The sequence below is a fragment of the Spermophilus citellus genome, assembly GCF_964194105.1.
Source record: "Spermophilus citellus genome assembly, chromosome: 10".
Lineage (NCBI taxonomy): Eukaryota > Metazoa > Chordata > Mammalia > Rodentia > Sciuridae > Spermophilus > Spermophilus citellus.
Window position 1 is genome coordinate 8,817,428 of NC_138197.1, and position 9,042 is coordinate 8,826,469.

Below are 9,042 nucleotides of genomic sequence, written 5' to 3' on the forward strand. Positions count from 1 at the left end.
CAGCGAATGCAGCAACAGCAGCTGCCTCCTAGACCTTTATGCACAGTGATCACGACTTGACCTGTGTTATCATAAATCGTCATGGTAAATGGCTTGGCCAATCCACAGAGGTATCGCAGGAACCAATTACTTTGCTCTTCTACAACATAAATTCTATGTCCTTGATTATTCATGACCTCGTATGTTTTATTAGCTTCCAAATAGCAGAGGACTGGAGAATGAAACAAGAAGGTGATTTGTTAGTAATACTGATGTGAAACTTGTGAAAATTACATATTAAATTACTTTGGGCCTATGATGGAACCCTGGGACTTGTTTTTCTAACATGCTCCTGGAAGATGTTGATGCTGCTATTCCAGGGACCATACTTTGAGAACCACTGGTTTAGAGAACTAGCTCCTTACACGTGGATGCTTAGAGTATTCCCGCTATTTTTGTGACTTTAAATTATGAGCAACTTTCATTGTTCCTCTCTTTTGTATCTACCAACTAGTTTTTACAAATTCTCTCACGACCTTGGGACTGCAGTACAAATATTTTCTTTAAGCATATTTATTCCTCAGGCTTCAGAGCAAACCCGTCAGGGCAACCCAGGTCTGACTCTTCTCTGATTCTCTCAACGTGATTAGCACATGCCTTGTTCATGGTAGGTATACAGTGGTGTTTCTGGAGTAAATGACTTTCATGAAAATGAAACATCTTAATGCAATGCAGCATGAAAAAAAAAACTCAAAGAACTGCTGTTAAATAGCAAACTAGAAAGGTTTTTATGAGTTAGAAAACACAAATGCCTATTTTACTCAGAAAATGTATACAACAAAGTCATCTGTAATGACATTACTATGTTTAAAATGAAAAATTTTGTTTATGTGTGTTACAGTTTCATCTGCGTAAAGGAAATAAAATGACATAAAGATAAAAAATTTGATTCTTAATGGACAATTTAATTTCTCAGACTTGATAAAAACTTAGCTGATTCTGCTTCTACTAGCAAAATTCCTAAATAAACCTGCAATCACTGCTTCAGTGGATACCTGTATTTCAGGAATTCAGGATGAAAAAAAAAAAACATTTGAGAAGGCAGACCTGTGTTTAGTAAAGCTGAAAGTGCAGACTAGCCCCTTCAGGCACAATCCTGAGGCAGGTATATTTTTCCTTTACCAGAAAACTGCCCTGTACTCACCTCCTCATCTAAGGGCCTTCTGGGAGTCTCTTTGCCCCCAGGGACTAGTTTTCTTCAAAAGGGCAATTTATATTTTTAGGGGCTCATTTAACTACAGCAAAACACATTACATCTTCAAGAATGAACAAATACATCAGTGTGTTTGGGTACCTACCTTCCAGATCAAAACGATGACACACTGTCAACTGATTTATCTGTTGGAGCAAAAATAATCAGACTAAATTTAAAGTGCACCAACACACACGCACAAAAATAAATATTTTGAGACATTTAAAGAAATTGATCAATTTTCAATATCTCTAATGTTTCTGTCACATATCTTCTATAATATGCTAGGCTAAAATTAAATTTTAAATTTTATTTTAGTGAAAAAACAGGCAAATGGAGAAGTCTTAATTTATAAAAGGTTTTACCTTTATCTATTGTTAATGTACCTAATATTTTTTAACAAATATTTATTTACCAATATTTTGGCAATATTATTGGAATATTTTGGGAATTCAGAGAGAACTATCTATGCTGTTAATTTTTGTTTTTGTTCTTGTAAAATATTTTTATTTGTATATGGAAATAATAACTTTATTTTATTCATTTATTTTTTGTGGTGCTGAGGATCAAACCCAGTGCCACATCCATGCTGGGCAAGTGCTCTACCACTGAGTTACAACCCCAACCCTATGCTGTTAATTTGAAATAAAAATTTTCATGTAGCTTTTGCCCAAATTTTACTATATTTTGTTTGTTGTATTTTATAATAATGCATGACTGTTTCGAATTAAGAATTGAAAAAGTAAGCAATCTTTTCAAGAAGGAAAATCAATACCATTTTATTTTTAAAGTATTACAAAATAAAATGTGATCAGTTATTACAGACATCTGAATTGGCAAAGTTAATTTTTCAGAGACATTATCACAGGAAATTGAATCTGAATTGACAGGATAAACAAACTAATTCAATATCAGACAATCTGGTACAAAATGAGAGACGATTTCCTAATTCTTCATATTTCACATTTACATACCAGGCACCTAATACAAAATCATTAGGTGAAATGAGGATTTCAGGAGTTAATTTTAAGTTACAAATTCAAAATCCATTTCCATATTTTAAAAGTAGGCATTTCTTCTTTTTTTTTTTTTTTGTACCAGGGATTAAACTCAGGGGAACTCAACCACTGAGCCCTATTTTGTATTTTATTTAGAGACAGGGTCTCACTGAATTGCTTGAATACAAGAAGTCTCGCTTTTGCTGAGGATGGCTTTGAACTCTTGATCTTCCTGCCTCAGCCTCCTGAGATGGGGACATTATAGGTATTCACCACCACACCCAGAAAAAGTAGGCATTTATTCTTAAGTGGGCTTCCTAGAGAATAAAAAATTTGCAAATAATAATATTATAATATTTAAAATGCAAGTTTAATATCTCAGTGAACATGGACATTTATATTCAAATAATATGTAAAAATCTTAATATTATAGTAGTTTAACATATAGTCAAAAATTTTATAGCATAATATATAATATGGCAGAAGCTATATTCATGGTATTATGGATCAAATAAGTGAAGAAACACATTATTATACCTCAGCCAAATATTCCAATCCAGGTGGACAGTCAGTGGTTGACTCTGATGTGTCTATCCAATGGGCTGTATCTGATGTCTTCATCCAACTTATCATAGATTGTAGATTATGAAAAGCCATAATCTGGATAATATAAATGCTTTGAAATGAGACAAATTGAATTGAATTAGCTCTTTAGCTTTAAAATCTACTACCACTGAAACATGTAAACTTGGTTAGAATCATGAATCAACTTCAACTCCAGGTTTGATTTTTTTTATCTTTTAATGGCATAAATATCAGGCATACTTTATTTTTAAAACTGTTTTCAATTGAAATGTTCATGATTTTATAAAAGAAAATAAGAATCTTGGGAATACAAGAAATCTCAGTTTATGCTGTCATGATAATCTAATATTAATTGCTATCTATATTCCCATGTGACCTTAATCTATTTTAATAAAATTAAATCTTTATGTTTCAGAATTATTTGAAAATGACTAGATGAGTTCCAGCCTTCAAATCCCCACTCATATTGAGGTAGATATGTCATGGTAGAAATGGCAACATTTTGTTTTGGGCAAAAACCAGATAAAATTTTTAAAAATATGATTTGGGAAGGTATCTACTTCCAGTTCCACTGTTCTAACAAAATTAGAGCAAAACTCTATGGAAACAGAATGTCTTTACTGACCCTGGCTAGGTCTTACTACTTTCTGTATTTTTCTCAGGTTGAACATAATTAGACTTATGAAACAAATCTACAAATCCTGTCCTTGGTTCCAAGTTGAAGAGAATGATTCTAACAATGCCTATGAAGATTTTGGAGGTGCTGCAGAATTTACTCCCATTATTATTATTTTTTTTAATATTTTTGTTTTTATTTATTTACTTTTGTATGTGGTGCTGAGGATCGAACCCAGTGCCTCATGCATGTGAGGCAAGTGCTCAGCCACTGAGCTACAATCCCAGCCCTACTCCCATTATTTTAAGGCAAATATATGATCATCTTTCATACACATCCAAGAATTTAATCAACAAATACCTAAGAGACTACAACATGTACACAAGACATACAGAACGCTCACTACAGAAAACAAGAGTAAAATTGAAATGGCAAGTTTCCATTCCAAAGACAGACCATGGAATAGGAAATGGTGTAAGGAGAAGCAAAGATGGGAACTTAGAAGATCATGTAAGCTTAAAAGTTATTATTTTAGTTTAGATGGGTCAAAAGGTAGCTCTATGTTTAAATTTTTGAGGAATCAAAAACGTTTTCCAAACATTCTACACTCCCACCAATAATGAATGAGGTACCAGATCCTCCAGTCTTCCCAACATTTGCTACTTTCTATCTTTTTAAACACAAGTAGCCTCCTGGGGTGAAGTCATTTCTCACTGAGGTTTGGATATACATCTCCTAATGACTGGCATCACTGAATGTCTTTTTATGTGTTATTGTTCATTAGTACAACTTCTCTAGAGAATCATCTATTCCAGTCCTTTCCAACGTTTTAATGTGTGTTGTCTCTCTACTGTTAAAAATTTCCTATAGTAAGACTTACAAATATTTTCTGCCCTTGTGTGTGCTGTTGATGATTTTGATCAAAGCACAAAAGTTTTGAACTTTGATGCAGTTCAAATCTGCAGGTTTGGAGGACACTGTGTCTGCTGACTGTTTCTGTTGGGGGTGGGGTGGGGTGTAGGGTGCAGGGCTCAGGGCTGAGGCTGACCCACTGTGGAATGTTGAGCACTGCCTCTTTCTACAGGGGCTTGTTGATAGTGACCCTGAGGTTTGGTTGTTGTCAGCAACTGTAGGGCCTGGGAGTTGTGGGTGGTATGTGAGTGACACAGGAGCCTCCATCTTGGCTGCTACAGATCGCCAGATTTCACCTGTCACTGTGACTGAGGTAGAGTGTCTGATGGCTTGCTTTCATTTGACCTCTTAGGATTGGCACCTATGAATTTCTGAGTACTGTTACCCTTTTGCTGGGTTTCTTTGTAGTGGCCCTGTTTAAGTGCTTGGTGGCTATCTGCAACTGTGGGGCCTGGGAGCACAGTCTCTCTGGGGTCAGTCTGTGACACAAAAACCTTCTGGCTGCCTGATGCAGCTCACTAGAATTGTACCCATCCTTGTAGCCGGGAAAGGGTGTTAGCTGGCTGTATTCACCTGAGGTCCTGCTGAGGCTGTTAGGAGTACTGGGGTTGAAGGTAGCACTTCTCAGGACTGATCAGCTCTTGGGCCAGCTCCACCCCACTCCCCTTTTATAAGATATGGGGGAAGGGACTTCAGTAGCCTGCAGCTACCATGGGACTCTCCACAAGTTCCTTCTAGATGGATTAGTGAGACAATCTCTTCAGAGATATCCCCTATGGTTTTATTTGTCACTATCTTTTGGTGGGGAGAAGCTGTATTGATTTTATTTCTTCTAGGAGGCTGATTAACTGTAGGCTCTCTACAATGACTGCCCTGCCCTTCCAAACTTTTAGCTAAGTTGTGTGATTTCCTGTACTGTCTTGGCTGCTCCTGTCCTGTTTTATCTTGGTCTCCCTTTCTTTCCATCTACTGCCAAAGAAGTAAGCTTGTGGGCTTCTCCTGGCCCTCTTTAACTGCTTGTTATCTTACCCCCTGACCCTATCTACCCTGGTCAGGGTTCAAGATCAAGGAATTCTTTCCTTATTTTCTGCTCTGATAACCAAACTCCAAGTCTCTCCAGATCTCAAGCTGTCCAATATCAGGTGTCAGAGTGTTCACTCTGTCACCCACCTCTCAGAATAGTTGTACTTTCACTGCCTTATTTCTGAGCTCTGGAGGAGTTGAGAATTGCTGACTAGGTCTCCTGCATCATCCTGAGGATGTCCTAAACTTGGTTTTTAATTCTAATCATGTTTTAATGGAGCACTTAGGATTTTCTACTTACATGATCATGTCATCTACACACAGAAAAAGCTTCACTTCTTTATTTCCAAATCTAAATGTGTTTATTTTATTTTCTTGCCTAACTGCTCTGGCTATAGCCTCCAGTACAGTGTCAAATAGAAGTTTCAGAAACATGCTTATAACTTACTCCTGATTTTAAAGAAAAAGCATGCTGTCTTTTACCATCAACCATGATGTTATTTGGGATGTTTGTTGATGTTATTTTATCATAGATGCCATTCATCAGGTTGAGGAAATTTCTTTTTATTGTTATTTAGTTTTTTTTATCATAAAATTTACTTTTGTTAAATGCCTTTTCCTTTGATTATTGAGATAATCATGGCACCTTTGTATTTTATTCTATTTTTATGGCATATTGTGTTAACTGACTTTCAGATTTCAAAAGAAACTTTTTTTTAGAGAGAAAGATATATATATATATATATATATATATATATATATATATATATATAGAGAGAGAGAGAGAGAGAGAGAGAGAGAGAGAGAGAGGATTTAAATATTTTATTTATTTATTTATTTATTTATTTTAGTTTTCGGCAGACACAACATCTTTGTTTGTATGTGGTGCTGAGGATCGAACCCGGGCAGCACGCATGCCAGGCGAGTGTGCTACCGCTTGAGCCACATCCCCAGCCCTCAAAAGAAACTTTCAATCATAGAATAAGTTTTCTCTCATCCTGGTGTATAATTCTTTCTTAGTTTCTTGATTTGGTTAGCCAGAATTTTGTTGAGGGTCTTTTTTTTTCTTTTTATTATCATGATTATTATTAATTATTATTTTGTTTAAATTCAAAAGAGCTCTTTGTATACTTTTCTCATTGTATCTTTTTCTGGTTTTGATATTAGGATAAAACTGGCCTTAAGGAATTGGAAAGTGCTTTTCTACTTCAATTTTTTGGAATGCCAAGTTTTTTGAAATTTTTAAGAAGCAACTTTGGGGTTTATTGATTTTTTTACTTCTGCTTTGCCATTTCCTATTGCAGTAATTTCCTCATTCACTTTTATTATTCCTTTCCTTCTGTTTGTTTAAAGGTTTGATTTTTTTCTCTTTATCCAGTGTCTGGAAAAAAAAAGGGCAAGTTATTGATTTGAGACCTTGCTTATTTTAATAGCTACTTAGCATTACACGTTTCTGTGTATGCAGTATTTTAATTCTTTAACTTACATTTTCATGTATCTAAAAGAGTTTTCTAATGTTCTTGTAATTATTTATTTGACTCATTGATTGTATTCTTAATTTGTATTTAAGAATACACTCAATGTGTGTATTTTCCAAAGTTTGTAAATTTCCCTGATTTCCTTTTTTTATTGATTTCCATTCCATTGTGGTCAGAAAACCCACTCCGTGACTTTTAACTCCTTTAAATATAATGTGAATTGCTTCATAGCCAAACATGTGGTCTGTTCTAGACCCTGATTCATGTCCATGTGAGAAGTCTGTGTATTCAACTGTTTTGCATGGAGTGTTCTACAGATGTGTGATAAATCTAGTCAGTTTATAGTGCTGTCTAACCCTTCTATTTCTGCACTGATTTCCTGTCTTGTTCTATTGAGTATTGAAAGTCAGATATTGAAGTTTCTAATTCTCATTGTCAAATTGAGATTTCTCTCTTCATTTCTGTCAATGTTTGTTTCATGAATTTGGGGATCTGTTATTAGGTATATATTTGTTTTTATTGCTAAACCAACTGATTGCTTAATCCTATAAAATTCCTTGACTAACTCTAGAAACATTATTCTGATCTTAGAGTCTATTTTGTTTGATAGCATATCCACTCCAACTCTCTTTTTCTATTCTTAGATGGTTAACTTATTTGTGCTTTTCAATCTACAGTGTGTATTTTGTAAACAGCATAGAATCATTTGGCTCACCTCTACCTCTTGAGGATTGTTTAATCAATTCATATTTAATATTATTATCCGTATAATTTGGCTCATATTTGCCATTTTTTCTTGTTTTTCTGTAGATCTCATGTATAGTTTTTGTTTTTCATTTCTCCTTTGATGATCTCTTCTGCATCCAGTGAATATGGCCTAACTATGCTTCATTTTTTTCTTGTTTATTTTGGTACCAGGGATTAAACCTAGGGGCACTTAGCCACTGAGCCATATCCCTACCCCATTTCGTTTGTTTGTTTGGAAGGTGGGAATTCTGGGAATTGAACTTATGGGCACTCAACCACTGAGCCACATCCCTGGCCAGCCGTTGTTTGTATAGAGAAAGGGTCTCACTGCCTTGCTTAGTGCCTCACTTTGGCTGAGGCTGGCTTTATACTCCAGATCCTCCTGCCTTAGCCTCCTGAGCTGTGGAGATTACAGGTGTGTGCCACTGCACCCAGCCCATTTTTAATTCTATTATTTTTTATATGTATATAGTATCTGCCTACCTAACTTGCTATTATAAAGCAGACAATACATTGTTATGGTTACAACTAATAATTTTATATTATTTGAATGATATTATTTAGCTTTATATAATTTTATGTCTTTTAGAGAGTCTAAGAGGAGACTGAATGCATATTTTTAGATGTTTTAAATTACTCTCTTCTTCATTTCTGCTTCTCTTCCTTTATTCTTTTTTTTAAGAATTTAACCTTTATTTACTTGTTGTTTATTTTGTTTTTTATTTTTTTATGTGGTGCTGAGGATGGAATCCAGGGTCTCACATGTCCTAGGCAAGCACTCTACCCCTGAGCCACAACTCCAGGCCTCTTCTTATGGACTTGTTACATCTGGAGTCATTTCCTTAGCCCAAGACAGGTTTGTTCAAACTCACCTCCTTTGGGCTGCTATTGCTAAATATTGCTTTCCTATATATTATAAGCACAATAATATATTATAAACATGCAAACATAAAGCTTTATATGAATACTTTTAAAATTAGTTATTATGCAGTAACTTTGTATATCATGTGACCATCTGCATAGGCTTATTATTGCTTTATGCTGCTGCCTTTTCGATCATGTATAAAATAGAGATGCAAAATGAAATATATGCACAATACTGTTTTATTTATTTATGTACATAGTCTATATTTGGTGACACATCATTCTCACACTTTAGTTTTGAGATAAGGTTTTTATTCTTTAGTTCTTTAAAATATCACATTCAAGTTTTTCTCTGGTTCAGTGCCAAGTCTTCATTGTCTAGGGTAGTTTCTGTTGATTTTTATTCCTGGGCATAGGCCATACTTTCCTATTTCTTTACATGTTTCACAATTTTGTTGAAAACTGGGTATTTTTAATATATGCCCAATCTGGTACTTAAGTTTGTCTCCTTCCTGGGATTCACTGTTGTTTGTTTTTCTTGTTGTTGGTTGAATTTCTTCCATTAATTGCGTGAAGTCTGTATTCTTT